Source organism: Marmota flaviventris, chromosome 9, assembly GCF_047511675.1.
Source record: "Marmota flaviventris isolate mMarFla1 chromosome 9, mMarFla1.hap1, whole genome shotgun sequence".
NCBI lineage: Eukaryota > Metazoa > Chordata > Mammalia > Rodentia > Sciuridae > Marmota > Marmota flaviventris.
The window spans coordinates 108,917,270-108,932,658 of record NC_092506.1 but is presented as its reverse complement, the minus strand read 5'-3'; positions in this window follow the sequence as shown (position 1 = coordinate 108,932,658).

The following is a 15,389-nucleotide window of genomic DNA, read 5'->3' as shown; positions in this document are numbered from 1 at the left end:
GATTCAGTTGCTGGGAAAATGTTGTCATTTATTAAAATAAATACAGGAGGAGTGAGCCTCTGAGGAAAGATGGGGATATCAATTTTCTATGTGTTGAATTTTAGTTCAGATATAGATAGAAACAGATTTGGAAGTCATCAGCAAAGGATATTCAAGGCATTGGAGTGCACAATATATTTCAGAGAGCATAAATAGACTGCCAGGAGAAGGCTGAATATCAGAAGGCTAACATCTCAGTCTCTTGAAGGAGACTGAGAAGTGGCCACAAGTTCCACAAAAGTGATGTGTCTTGAAATGAAATGAGATTTCACATTCCAAAATGGAGTTAGCTGCCAGCTGTGTCAAGTAAAGTAGAGCTGAGGAGTATTCATGAGTTGACAACATCTAAAGTTTGATTAATTCAAGAATATTATAGCACATATAAGGCTGGTTTTATTTTGCTTTTTATGGAATAGATTTCCAGGTGCAGATAAATCAGTGGTTCCTCCAAACAGAATCACCAGAGCCACTCAGCCTGAGGTCCACTAGGAACACACACTGTCTCTTGAATTAAGATTGTAATTAGAGTAAAGTTCCTGAGATATAGATTCATAAAATATTGTAACGCATGATTAAGAGAGTGTGTGGTTTTCCTTTCCAGAAGTCCTTAGAAATTTAGATAGTTTCTTCGATCTGTGATTAGGATTAAAGAGAGATTTTTATTCAACAGAGAACTTTGCCACATTGCTGTCTTCACATTCCTTAATTTATTTGCACATATAAAACATTTAATTTTATAATTAGCCAATTAAGATGTCTCAAAATAATATTTCTGTTTCTACTCATCAAATCATCTCACTCCCTACTAGTAATTACACTTGAAAATTTTTTTTAGGTTTTTCCTGATTAACACCATGGGCTTTACACTTTCTAGGGCAGTCTTTATATCTTTCTTACCCTTTACAGTTCTTGTAAATAATATATTTTACAGCACTTTGGGACTAATTGGCACAACTCTGCTTTACTAATTAACACTTTTCCTGAATTTAAGTCCTTTAAGAAAAAGGTCTTCAGTTTTGAAGAGTTTTAAGTTGCTTGGCAACACTCTAGCTAAAGACTTTCCAACAATTTCTGCAACTTTTTACTCCTTTGCCAGCTCCTACAAGAAAGAGGAGGTCTCTTCTACAAACACCTTGACCTTGACGGGCAGAAATCCTCTGGCATCATTTGTCTTTAGTATAAATATTGTCTTCAGTATCACATAAAAAGGCTCCCAGTTCCAGTAAACCTAACCATATTTAGCTTATATTACTTGTTTTTTGATGAGAAGAAAATGTTTGCTTATGAAAACCTCTGAAGAATTATTTCAGACAGTAAAAAATAATCACTGAAAATTATGGGTTTGCACTATTGACTTTTATTTCTTTATATCAGCATACATTACATTCAGCAAGTTCCTCCCCACCCCCACTGTTTTAGTTAGCTTTTTCATTGCTGTGATTGAAAGACCCTACCAGAACAACTGTAGAGGAGGAAAGGTTTATTTATAGGCTCATGGTTTCAGAGGTCTCAATCCATTGCACCGAGGTTCAAGATGGAAGACTAAGGCAGAGGGAAACAGCTTATATGATGATCAAGAAGGAGAGAGAGAGAGAGAGAGAGAGAGAGAGAGAGAGAGAGAGAGAGAAACTCCACTCTCCAAATACAAAATATGTATCCTATAGCTTCCCCCCCAATGAACCACTTCCTCCAACCACAGCCCACCTGCCTCCAGTCACCACTCACTGAACAGGCCAAGGCTATAATCCAATCAGTTCCCAGCCAAACCTCCTTGCATTTTCTCACACATGAGCTTTAAGGGGGACACCTCACATCTAAACCAGAACACCTCCATAGTCCAAAGGCAAGTGCTGTATGACAGGGATATTCCCACAGCCCAGCAAGTTTTTGAGGAGCATCTAGAAGATATTCGTTATCTGATAAATAATGAATGTGCTAGTATATCCCAAAGTTACAGAATTTATGATTTTTCTTGAAGAATATTTCAATATAGTTTTATGGACTATAATCTTGAAATGATCAATAAATAGTATCAGCATAGTAAGAGTGATATGGAAAAATAAGTAAATAGGGGGTCAAGAGAATGACTTAATTCAAGGTCATTTTTCAGTTCTTTCTTCCCTTAAACCCTTAGTACCATTTATCCCTCACTCTTTTTTAATTGGTTCTTTTAAATTATACATAGCAATAGGTTTCACTTTAATGTAATTATAAAAGTGTGGAATATAATTTGCTCTAATTCAGTCCCCAGAACTTCCCCTTTCCCTCCCCCTTTTCCTCCCCCATTCTCTTCTCTCTTCTGATCTTTCGGCTATTTATTTATAGTTTTTGTAAAAAAAATTAGTGTTGTGGATATATATGATGGTGATATTTATAGTTTTTTTAAAAATTAGTGTCTATGGATATACATGATGGTGGAATTCATTTGTTGAAGGGAACCTAGTTGGTTCCATAGTTTATCTATTGTGAATTGAGCTGCTATAAACATTGATATAGCTACATCACTGTAGTATGCTGATTTAAGTCCTTTGGGTATAAACAGAGGAGTGGGATAGTTGGATCAAATGGTGGTTCCATTCCAAATTTCCTGAGGAATCTCCATACTGCCTTCCACAGTAGTTGCACCAATTTGAATTCCCACTAGCAATGTATGAGTGTAACTCTTCCCCACATCCTCACCAACATTTATTGATGCTTGTATTCTTGATAATTGCCATTCTGACTGGAGTCAGATGAAATCTTAGTTTTAATTTGCATTTCTCTAATTGCTAGAGATGTTGAACATTTTTTCATATATTTATTGAATCAATTGTATTTCTTCTATAAAGTGTCTGGTCAGTTCCTTAGCCCACTTATTGATAGTATTTGTTTTTATTGGTGTTAAGTTTTTTGAGTTCTTTATATATCCTGGAGATTAGTGCTTTATCTGAGGTGCATGAAGTAAACATTTTCTCCTATTTTGTAGGCTCTCTCTTCAAGTTATTGATTGTTCCCTTCACTGTGAAGAAGCTTTTTAGTTTGAATCCATCGCACTTATTGAGTCTCGGTTATACTTCTTACATTTTTGGAGTTTTGTTAAGGAAGTCAGTTCCTAAGCCAACATGGTGAAGATTTGGACCTACTTTTTCTTCTATTAGGTGCAGGATCTCTGTACTAGTGCCGAAGTTTTTGATTCATTTGAGCTGAGTTTTGTGCAGGGTGAAAGATAGAGATTTAATTTCATTTTGCTACATATGGATTTCCAGTTTTCCAAGCACCACTTGTTGAAGAGGCTATCATTTCCCAAATGAATGTTTTTGATGCCTTTGTCTAGAATGAAACAACTGTATTTATGTGGGTTTATCTCTGTGTCTTCTGTTCTGTACTATTGGTCTCTCTTGGTACCAATACCATGCTAGTTTTGTTACTATGGCTCTGTAGTATAATATAAGTTTGACATGGTGATGCCTCCTGCTTCACTCTTCTTGCTAAGGATTGCTTTGGCTATTCTGGGTTTCTTATTTTTCAAAATGAATTTCATAATTCTACAGAGAATTTTATTGAGATTTTAATAGGAATTGAATTAAATTTGTGTACCATTTTGGGGTAGTATGGTCACTTTAACAATGTTAATTCTGCCAATCCAAGAGAAGGAGAGATCTTTTCATCTTCTAAGGTTTTCCTCAATTTCTTTCTTTTGTGTTCTATAATTTTCATTGTAGAGGTCTTTTACCTCTTTTGTTAGACTGATTCCTAAGCATTTTATTTTATTTTTTTGAGGTTATTGTAAATGTGGTGGTTTTCATAATTTCTCTTTCAATGAATTCATCACAGGTGAATAGGAACATGATTGGTTTATGGGTATTTTATATCCTGCTACTCTCCTGAATTCATTTATTAGTTCTAGAAGTTTTCTGGTGGAATTTTTTGACTTTCTAAGTATAGAATCATGTTGTCAGCAAATAGTGATAGTTTGGGTTCTTCTTTTCTTATTAGTATTCCTTTAATTTTTTCTTCTAATTGCTCTGGCTAGAGTTTAAGGACTATGCTGAAGAAAAGTGGTGAAAGAGGACATCCTTGTCTTTTTCCAGTTTTTAGAGGGAATGCTTTCAATATTTATCCATTTAGAATAATGTTGGCCTTGGGTTTAACCTATATAGCTTTACAATGTTGAGGAATGTTCCTACTCTTCCCAGGTTTTTTTTTTTTTTTAGATTTTTTGAGCATGAATGCACACTGAATTTTGTCAAATGCTTTTTCTTCATCTATTGAGATGATCATATGATTCTTGCCTTTAGGTCTATTGATGTGATGAATTATGTTTATTGATTTCTCTATTTTGCAACCTTGCATCCCTGGGATGAAGCCCACTTGATTGCGGGGCACTATCTTTTTAATATGTTTTATCACGTGATTTGCCAGTATTTTTATTGAGGATTTTTGTATCTATGTTCATCAGGGATATTGGTCTGAAGTTTTCTTTCTTTGATATGTCTTTGTCTGGTTTTGGTATTAGGGTGATACTAGCTTCATAGAAAGAATTTGGAAGGATTCCCTCCTTTTCCACTTCATGGAATAATTTGAGGAGTATTGTTATTTTTTCTTTGGTGAGCTTGTAGAACTCAGCTGAGAATTCATCTGGTCCTGGGCTTTTCTTTGTTGTTAGGCTTTGGATTGTGCCTTATATTTCATGGCTTGAAATTGATCTTTTAAATATTTTATGTCCTCCTGATTCAATTTGGGTAGAAAATGAGTCTGTAGAAATTTGTTGCTGTCTTCAAGATTTTCTATTTCATTAGAGTGTAGATTTTCAAAATAGTTTCTGATTATCATCTATATTTCTGAGTGTCTGTCATGATATTTCCTTTTTCATTATGAATTTTAGTAATTTGAGATTTCTTTGTCTTTCTGTTAGCATGGCCAAGGTTTTATCAATTTTAATCATTTTTTAAAGAACAACTTTTTATTTTGTAATTTTTTTGCATTGTTTGTTTTGTTTCAATTTCATTTCTGATTTTAATAATTCCTGTTCTTCTTTTTATTGTGCTTTGAGATGTAATTTTAGGTCATTTATTCATTAATTTTCTGTTCTTTTAATGAATGAGCTCACTTCAATAAACTTTCATCTTTGCACTGCCTTCATAGTGTCTAAGAGATTTTGATATTTTCTAACAGTGTTCTCATTTACTTCTAAGTATTTCTTTAATTTCATTCCTGATTGTTTTCTGCTATCCATTGGTCAGTAGTGTATTATTTAGTTTCCAGGTGTTAGAGTAGCATATATTTTTTATTTTATCATTGATTTCTAATTTCATTCCATTATGATCTGATAGAATGCAGGGTAGTATCTCTATTCTTTAATATTTTCTAAAAGTTTTTTTTATGGCATAAGATATGGCCTATTTTAGAGAAAGCCCCTTGTGCAGCTGAGAAGAAGGTGTATTCACTCATTGATGGATGAAATATTCTATATATTTCCATTAAGTCCAAATTTTTGATTGTATTATTTAGTTCCACAGTTTCTTTGTTTAGTTTTCTTTTGCAAGATCTATCCAGTAGTGAGAGAGTTGTATTAATGTTACCCAGTATTCGATTCTTGAAAGAGGTTTGTTTGACGTACATAGATGCTCCATTGTTTTGGCCACAAATATTTACAATTGTTATGTCTTGCTGATGTATAATTCGCTTAAGCGGTATGAAATGTCCAACTTTATCCCTTCTGATTATGAAGATAGAAGCCCCTGGTTGTTTACATAGTTAATGTGATTTATGTTTTTTTCTAACCTTTCACCTTTAGACTGTGGATATCTTTACCAATCAGGTGAGTCTCCTGGAGACAGCATATTGTTGGGTATTGCTTTTTAATCCAGTCTGCTAGTCTATGTTTTTTGATTGATAAGTTTAGGCTATTAACATTCAAGGTTATTATGAGATATGATTTGTATTCCTGGCCATTTGGCTTACTTCTGGTTTTTAATTTGACTCAGTTTCTTCTTTAATTGACTATTCTTTTAGTGTATTCCTCCCTTTGCTGATTTTCACTTTTTCATTTCCTCTTCATGGAATATTTTGTTGATAATGTTTTGTAGTGCAGGCCTTCTAGTTGTGAATTCTTTTAACTTTTGGTTTTCATGGAAGGTTTTTTTTCATCTTCAAATCTGAAGCTTAATTTTGCTGGGTTCAAAATTCTTGGTTGGTTTCTATTTTCTTCCAGAGCTTTGAATATGTTGTTCCAGAACCTTCTGTCTTTGAAGGACTTGGTTGAGAAATCAGCTGAGATTTAAATTAATTTCTCCCTATACATAATTTGATGTTTTTTTCCCTCATGAACTTTTAAATTCTACCCTTATTCTGTATGCTAAGCATTTTCATTGTAATGTGACTTTGTGTGGATCTGTTGTAATTTTGTACGTTTGGGGTCTTGTAAGACTCTTATATTTTATTTTCCATTTTAGTCTTTAGGTTTGTAAAACTTTCTGATATTATTTCATTGAAAAGATTGTGAATTGCTTTGGTTTGTATTTCCCTGTTTTTATATATCCTGATTAATCTTAAATTTAGTCTTTTCATGTTACTCCATAATTCTTGGATGTTCTGTTCATGGTTTCTTACCATCTTCTCTGGTCAGTCAAATTTATTTTCAAGATTATATATTTTTTCTTTATTGCCTGCGGTTTTGTCTTCCAAGTGATCTAGTCTGTTAGGGATATGTTCCATTGTATTTTTCATTTTGTTTATTGATTCTTTAATTTGAGAATTTTGCTTGATTTCTTTTCATAATCTCTATCTCTTTATTGAAGTGATCTTTCAACTTTTGAAATTTATCTCTGATTTCACTCCTTACATCATCATTTATGTTGTGGATCAATTTAACTATGTACATTCTAAATGCTTTCTCTGACATTTATTCTACTGTATTGTCAATGGATTCTATTTTTGTAGCACCTTGTTGTGTCTGGGGTGTTTTCCCCCCTTGTCTTTCCGTGTTGCTAGTCTTCACATTGAGCATTGTGAATCTGAGGCAATACAGTTTCTTCCTGTAGCCTTATAGTGTCCCTGAAGGCTTCCATTTTCTTGCCTTTAAGGGGGAGACCAATATTAATAGCATCCAAGCCTAACAATATACTATCTTAATCCAAATATCTTCTATTAAGATGGCTACAGTTTTGTCTCAATAAAAAAAAATGGTGTATTAAATTATTGTCTAAAATAAATACAGTAAATTTGTAAAAGTGTTTACAACTTCAAATGGTAGACAAGAAGAGAACAGAAGTGGTGTAGGATATGATGTTTATGAGGGAGGAGGAGAGAAGATAAAGGTCAAAAATCATAGGAAAAGTGAATGAGGAATTAGTAAAGGTTAGTTGTTACCAGGAGAAAAGAGAAAGAGAATCCAGGAAGCACGTTAAACGAGAGAAAAATTGTACATAAAGTAAAAACTATAAGATAAGAATAAAAGTAAAAATGAAAGAATACACAACAAAACCATACATATTGTTCAGACATACTAGCCCTCAGTAAACTGATGCATGAAGAATACCTGGTGTCAAAAATTGTAGATTATGTGTGTGTGTGTGTGTGTGTGTTTGTGTGTGTGTGTGTGTGTGTGTGTGTGTGAGAGAGAGAGAGAGAGAGAGAGAGAGAGAGAGAGGATCTCAATGAAAAATTGAACAAGTTTGTTCCATTGGAGTTCAAAAGTTTCTCAGTATATCTTCTCAGTCCATAGGTGGTGTTGTCTGGAGTTTGATACTATCTCTATCCTCAGGATATTTGTAGTTGCTGTGGTGATAGGGTTAGTCGGGGAGGCTGAACTCCTGATGATGGAATGTAGGCTTAGGAATCCTCTTCACTGGCAGCCTATTGGTCTGGAGATTTTAAGTCAACACACAGCAATTACTGGTTCACATAGAAAAATTGAACCCCAGGAATCCCTTTTGGGTTCCACTGTGTGGTGTATTAGCTCATTCTTAGCCCAGTACTTCACCTATGGAGTCCACACTTCCTGTTCTCTGATAAAGTTTCTGAACTCGTTCTCTCTAACTCTTGGCCGTTTAAATTCCTGGTCAGTAATTTCTCTCCCAGCAGGTGCTGCAATTAGCTGAAATGGAGGAGGAAGGGAAAGCCAGGTGGGTTTCTGTGGTCAGTATTCCACTATGTAAACCTCTCTCTATGCTTGATTTTCTGCTGATCACTTAGGCACACTCTGTGTCACTCAGAGTCGGTTTGCTGAGTTCCTTTTTCAGGCCAGACTCAGGTCTGCCAGTGACCTGCTCCCCACCTGCTGACCCCCAAGCTGCAGTTGCTAAATGGTTCCTTCTTCTGTCCTCTGTACACACCGCCAAGAGAGATAGCTGTTTCCCTTCCATACACAGATACTATGCAGCACAGTTTATTGTTTTTTTGAACAATGTATTTGATCTCTAAGTTCTCTGTACCCTGACATGCTTCAGTTTTCCCAAGAATAGGGGTTCCTTTAACTCCTTTATTGCTTTACTGCATTTAGATAGTGACTGTTCTGGTTTGCACCTCCTGCTGCTGTTGTGGTTGAGGAGCTGGGGATCTTTCCTCCTTATTTTATTGTACAAGATCTCCCGAGTCTCTGATCTGTTTTGAGTATCCACTATTAGATTCTAGTAAAGTCCCCCCTAATTCTTGATCATTCACCCACTTTGTTGAAGCTGCCTGTCTGCTTTTCTTTGTTCATGGTATGGATCCACCTGGGAAATTCATCCCTCAATTCTGCCATCTTCCTCTCCCTCCTATCCAGATGTACCTTAAGTTTGTCCTTTTCATGTTATCCTGTATCTCCTGAAAGTTCTGTACATGGTTTTTAAACATGTTTTCTTTATAGTCAATGTTATTTTCGAGACTGTATACTTTGTCTTTGAGGCCTAAAAATCCACCTTTCAAGTGGTCTAGTACATTGGTGAGGCTTTCCATTGAATTTTTAATTTGTTTGTTTGTTTGTTTGTTTTTTAAGCATTTCTGATGAATTCTTCTTCAGGATCTTTATCTTCTTATTGAAGTGATCTTTCACTTCTTGCATTTTCTCTCTGATTTTATTTCTTATGTCATTTACCTCATAGATCAGATTAACCATCAACTTTCCAAATTTCATTTCTGATATTTCCTCCACTGTGATGTCAATGGAGTCTATTATTGAGGTAATCTGTGTTGTTTGAAATGATTTATCCCCTTTCTTTTTTATATTGTTCATATGTCTACCCATCTATTTGGGTGAACCTGAACCTGCAAAGTTTCTATCTTACAAGCTAATAGTGTCTCTCTACGTAACTAGTACCTCAAAAATTGGGGGGAGCCCAATGATAGCAACAACATATGCAAACAATACATAACAGTAGATTAGGTACTTAGTTCCTATTTTGGCATCTACAGTGTTAATTGATACAATAAGCAGAAATAGTAGAATCAGCAATTTCCATCAGCAAAAACAGTAAATAATCATGAATCTGTCCTGAAATAATCATGAAATACTGTGCTGCACAGTATCTGTGAATGGAAGGGAAACAGCCATCTTTCTGGTATAAAATAAAAAGAGGTGTTATCTATGACTTCCACCATATTATTTATTGCTGTAGCTTTAGTGGGTGGGAAAGATACTATATAAATCAATTAGTGTTAGGTGGTATTGAGGATTGAGTTGAGTAAGAGGAAAGAAGGAGAGATAGGATAGTAGAAAAGAGTTTGTCATTTCAAAGGATGAATGGGACAGATGCTTTGGTAATGTAGGATATGTTGTTAAGAGAAAGGAGAGAAAAAATAGGAGTAAGAATTTAAAGGAAGAGTGAAGGAGAGGACAGAATTTGGTTGTTAAAATAGAAAAAATAGAAAGAGACAAGGGAAATAGAGTAGTGGTAAAAACAACAAGTCAAAATCAAAATCAAAATATGTTAATAAAAAACCCTAACCCTACAAAAACAGAGCATTGAAGTATAATAACCTTAAATAAATGCTAGAAATGAGAGAGAAACAAATATGTATATGTATAGATGCCTTTGTATGAATCAGTACACATTCAAATAAAACAAAAAACCAAAACCAATACCAAAAAGCAAAAGAATGAAAAATCTTGGCGAAAAGTTAAAAAGGAGTCTTTTCCACTATGGTGGACAAAATAGTCAGTAAGCATATGTGTTTGCTGTCTGTGCCCAACTCATTCTGATTTTCTTTTCATTTCTTCTTGAGGTATGAACTGAGCATGGGAGTAGGAGCCGTGGGCTGTCAAGTTCTTTCATTTTATTGTGTTGCTCAGTGAGTAACTGGTTGGGGTTTAAGACTTCTCCACTTCCTTTCTTGGGAGATTGGGATGGGATGGGAAAAGCTGTCCATTCCACTCCCAGGGTGTTTTTGCCCATTGGCTCTGTGAGAGGAGTTCTCATAGGTAGAGTTCCTGGTCGCAGGGACTTAGGGTTAGTGAGATTCCAGTTGCTTTATTGCAAGGTGAGTTGCTTACAGTATTGAATCAATTCAGCTCTAGAGCCTGATAGATGCCAATCTATGTTGGGAGACTACCCCAGGAGTACCCCAGGGATGTTGGCCTCTCAGGGTCAATCACTGAGTGCTGAAGTAGCGGGCTGGGAGGTGAAGTGGCTGTCTGGGCTTGGAGATGGAGCAATGGTCCTGGTTAGCTGAGTAGTAGGCTGTGTAAGAGAGACAGAGGGTTCGGGGAGTGGAGACTGGGGGCCTAGGACTGGTAGGCCAGGCAAGCCAAGAGTCAAGTGCCCTTACACCAACACTTCCAACTTCCTGACCCACTGTAGCTGGCCTTGAGAGCTACTGGACTCACAGGGTTGGAGAGAGCTGGGTTCTCCCCAGCCTCTCCAACTTGTGTTCTTCCAGGTGAAATGCTCTCAGTTTCTGATTTTCCCCAGATTTGTTAGTATCAGTTAAGTCTTTGCTAGGATAAGATAGGTATATGTGGACCTAGCTGAAACTCATGGATCTGGGTTTCCAGTTCCCATTGGTGCTATGATGGCTCCTGGTTCTGCTCTTCATGGATGATTGCTAAACTCAGAGTGACTTCTTTTAGACCCATTTAATAACTTAAACAGCCTCTGGTTTGGCTAGGGCAGACTGCCCCTCTACAGTTCCAATTATTTTTTTGCTCTAAGCCTTGGGAAGAAGCAGTATTCCTATTGCTTAAAGTTCTGGGTAGCCAAGCTAGGAGAAATGCTGCCCCACTCTAATCTGCCATCTTGCCTCTCTAGGAAAGGACATTCTTAATTAGGTTGAATGACTTACTAGGTTTACCTAGGAAATGAGAAATACAGCTGGGGTTTATTTCCAGATTTGTTTGCCTTAAATTCTTTTTTTTTTTTTTAGTTGTTGATGAACCTTTATTTTATTTTATTTATTTTTATGTGGTGCTGAGAATTGAACCCAGTGCCTCACACATGCCAGGCAAGTGCTCTACCACTGAGCCACAGCCCTGGCCCAGAACCATCATTTTTAAATGGCTGCTCAGATAGCCCCCAAATCCTGGTGAAAACCTGTCCTGCCTGTCACTCATTCATGCCACAACCCATCCCATGCTCCTCCCTACCACCCTTCTGTCCCTACCGCAGGAGTATGGGGACACTGTGTACACCATCGAGGTTCCCTTTCATAGCAAGACCTTTATCCTGAAGGTGAGTGAAGGGAGGAGGATCCTGGAGCCTCCTGTTCCATCTGGGGCTTTAGGAAGGGGCTGAGGGACCCCCCCTGCAGCACCCCCACCACAGGGAAGGGCTGGTGTGCCCGAGCCCCTCTGACCCCACCTGCCTCCACCTGTCCTGCCCAGACCTTCCTGCCCTGTCCTGCGGAGCTGGTGTACCAAGAGGTGATTCTGCAGCCCGAGAGGATGGTGCTGTGGAACAAGACGGTGACTGCCTGCCAGGTCAGCCCTGCCTCCCCACATGTGTCAGGGCCCAGCCATATCCTAGAGTGACCAGTAACAACAAGGGGAGGTGGCTTCCCCCTCTGTAAAATGCGGTGATGGTCTTAGTGCCTCCTGGGCCAGGGCAGGAGGTGGGAAGCAGGAGTATGCTCCTGGAGTGCCCAGCCCAGGGCCCACAAAGGGTGATGGCTTTTAGTCCTGGGTCCCAGGCAGGGAGGAGGCTGGTTTAGGAGGTTCCTAACATGTGGACTGTCCCTGGGGCTTTCCTGGTGTGGGCTATACCTCATGTCCCCCTGATGGGCCCTCAGATCCTGCATCAGGTGGAAGACAACACCCTTGTTTCCTACGACCTGTCTGCAGGGGCTGCAGGCGGTGTGGTCTCTCCCAGGTGAGTATCCCCACACCCTCTTCTCACAGGCCTCCTTGGGCTCTGTTTTGTTTTGTTTTTTGTTTTTTGTACTGGACATTGAACTCAGGGCACTCGACTACTGACCCACATCCCCAGTCCTATTTTGTATTTTATTTAGAGACAGGGTCTCACTGAGTTGCTTAGTGCCTTGCTTTTTTGCTGAGGCTGGCTTTGAACTTGCGATCCTCCTGCCTCAGCCTCCCTAGTTTCTGGTATTGCAGGTGTGTGCCACCATGCCCAGCTCTCCTTGAGCTCTGTGCCCCCAGTTCTAACCTTCCCTCCCCCAGGGACTTTGTGAATGTCCGGCGCATAGAGCGGCGCAGAGACCGGTGCCTCTCATCAGGAATTGCCACCACACACTGTGCCAAGCCTCCAACGCACAAATATGTCAGGTGAGCCGGGGCCTTGCCTGGGAACATGCCGCAGCCCCTCTCCTGGAAGCAGTGAGCAGCACAGGGTACAGTGTGTGCAGCTGGGCACATTCTCCTGCTGAGGTCGTGTTCCTGCTCCCTGTCCCGCCAGGCCTTGCCCCTCCCAGCCCCTAATCCTGTTAATCTTGCTGACTGGAACCAGGCCACCAGGCTGGAGGGACATGTGCGGTGGGCAGCTGGCTGGGATAGATCAGGGTGGGAACTAGTCTAGGAAGCAGGGCTGGGAGCCATGGGGTTGCTCTGGATCTGGCTTCTGGGCTTCATCTTCCTGCCTCAGGAGACTCGGGTCCCCCGAGGGTCCCTTTCCTCCTCCTCCTCCCCCATCCCCTTAGCCTCACCGTTCTCTTGGACCGCGCAGGAGTCCCCTCAGAGGAAGAGGAGTGGGGTCTTACTGTGCCTGTCCCAGGCTTCCTTCTGCTTCTCCCCACCCTCTAACCCCGACTGCAAAGCCGCGGGCCTCCTGTGGGTCTCACGCTTCCCCGCAGAACGCTGTTCTTGGAATGTGAGACTGGGGCTCTCGGCCCTGCGAGGGACTTGCTGGGTGAAGGGCAAGCTCGTTTCCACTCTGGGTGCCAACTTCCTTATCTCTTGCCTTAAATTCTTGTCCTCAGTCACTAAATTTGCCTTTTATTGTTATTGTTTGTACATTTTCTTCCTTTGTTACCTATGTGTTCGAATTTTTTGGATAATGCATTCTTGCCATGGATCGATCTATTATTTTATCTTCAATACTCCTTGAAGCAATTGCTCCACTTTTCTGTGTCCACTGCTGTTCCAATGATTTCTCAGTTAGTATACAATCCCTTTCAACCAAGCTAAGCTCTTCAGTTTTCTAATTTCTTTTCTTAGTCATTTGGAGGTTTTGTTAGCATTTCATAATTTTGTCTGAAATTCAACACTTCATCTTCCCCCCTCATTAAATCGCCAATTCTTCTATCCTTGACCTGTTTCCCTGGACTTGGGAACTTAATCAAAGTTGATCTTCTCTGTTGTACTTTCATGAACCATAGAAATTCTAAATCCTGCTTTTCATTTTATCATGATGTCATAATATGAGGCTGTGTTCACTTGTTCTGTTTCTCCTTCTTGTGTAAAGACTTTGAATTGCTATCCCTTCTTTAAGTCTTTTCCTGTTACATCCTTTGTGAAACTACTTTTATCCAAGGACATTAGTTATTATTACTTGTGGGAGGCCATCCTTGCACATGATGTGAGTTACCTCCCTGGCTGGGCAAGAGGCGCTTAGACACATCTTTGTGTCTAGACCTTTCCCTACCCTTCTCAGGTCCTAGGGCTTGTCCGTGTGGAGGCGTGTCTGGCCACTACCCTGAAGACTCAATCTGACCTTGGAACACTGCCCCCCCTTAATCTTCATTGGATGGGATTTTCCTCAGAAGTTTTTGTTCCCCAATAAAAGTCCACTTCTTGGTGTGTTCTCTCTTTCTCTCTCACTCTCTCGTTAGCCTCTCCAGTAAACCTCGCTACCATAATAGGTGGCTTGAGGCTGGAGCTAGGAGAAGCGGTCCTGGAGCTGGTTTAAAGGTAATTAGAGCCTGTCTCTTTAATTCAAACTCCTTGAGGATTTCTCACATCGCTGAACCTTCATTTATGAAGCCTGTGTTGGCCGCAGGCTAAGATTACTCTTATAAATAATAAACACATTTTATTCATTAATAAAAATTTAAAAATGAATTTTTGAAATTTTAGAAAAATTTCAAAATACATAATTGCTAAATAATAATATCAATAACAAATGACTTTTGTGTCTTTGTGCCAGACGATGCATCATTTATTCATTAAAACAATCCTTTGAATTGTGGTAATTTTCCTTATTTTAACGTAAAAATTAGAAACTCATAGGTTAAACAAATTTCCTAAGATCACAGCTAGTAAGTAGCAGAGCCAGATATGTGCTGAAGTCTGCCAGAGTCTAAAGTTCATTCTTAGAATACTTATTTAATTAGGATACATTTCAGGGTGAAAGGGAAGCTACGAATAACAAAATGGAATACTAGGTTTAAACTGGAACTGTTCTAGAAAAACGGAAATAGAATAAATTTATGAATTCTATGCTTCCTCACCATTGATTACACTCAATTAAATAAGGGGAGCCATTGAGAGGACATTTACTTTTTGGGAAAAAGTTGTGTTCATCTTTGTACTCAATTTCTGGGATAACTGTAGGATAGACTTTTGGAAATATCCAGAAAAACTGTTGGATACACAAGGAAGGAGCTCAACAGAGGATTGAGAAGTTATGATACAAACTTGGAGCCATTTATATAGAGGTATTTTTGACTCCATGAGACAAAAGAGCTAAGGTTTTAAGGAAGCAGAAAAAGTGTAGAAGGTTAGAAACTGAACCCTGGTAAATGGGAACTACAAAGGACAGAAGGGAGACACTTTATTAGACCTAAAGTTACTTTCTGGCATGAGCCATGATTTTTGTATCTCTGAACCTGGCACATTATATTGCAGGATATGTTCATTAAAATCAATTTAATGTTCATTTTAATGCAAACCCACATGACTTCTGATGGTTGATTTAATTCTACTTATTTCCTCATGAGCTAATTGAAGCTGAGTCCTATCTGCTACCTTCTCTTCTTTCTCACCAGGTTCACTTTTCTTTATT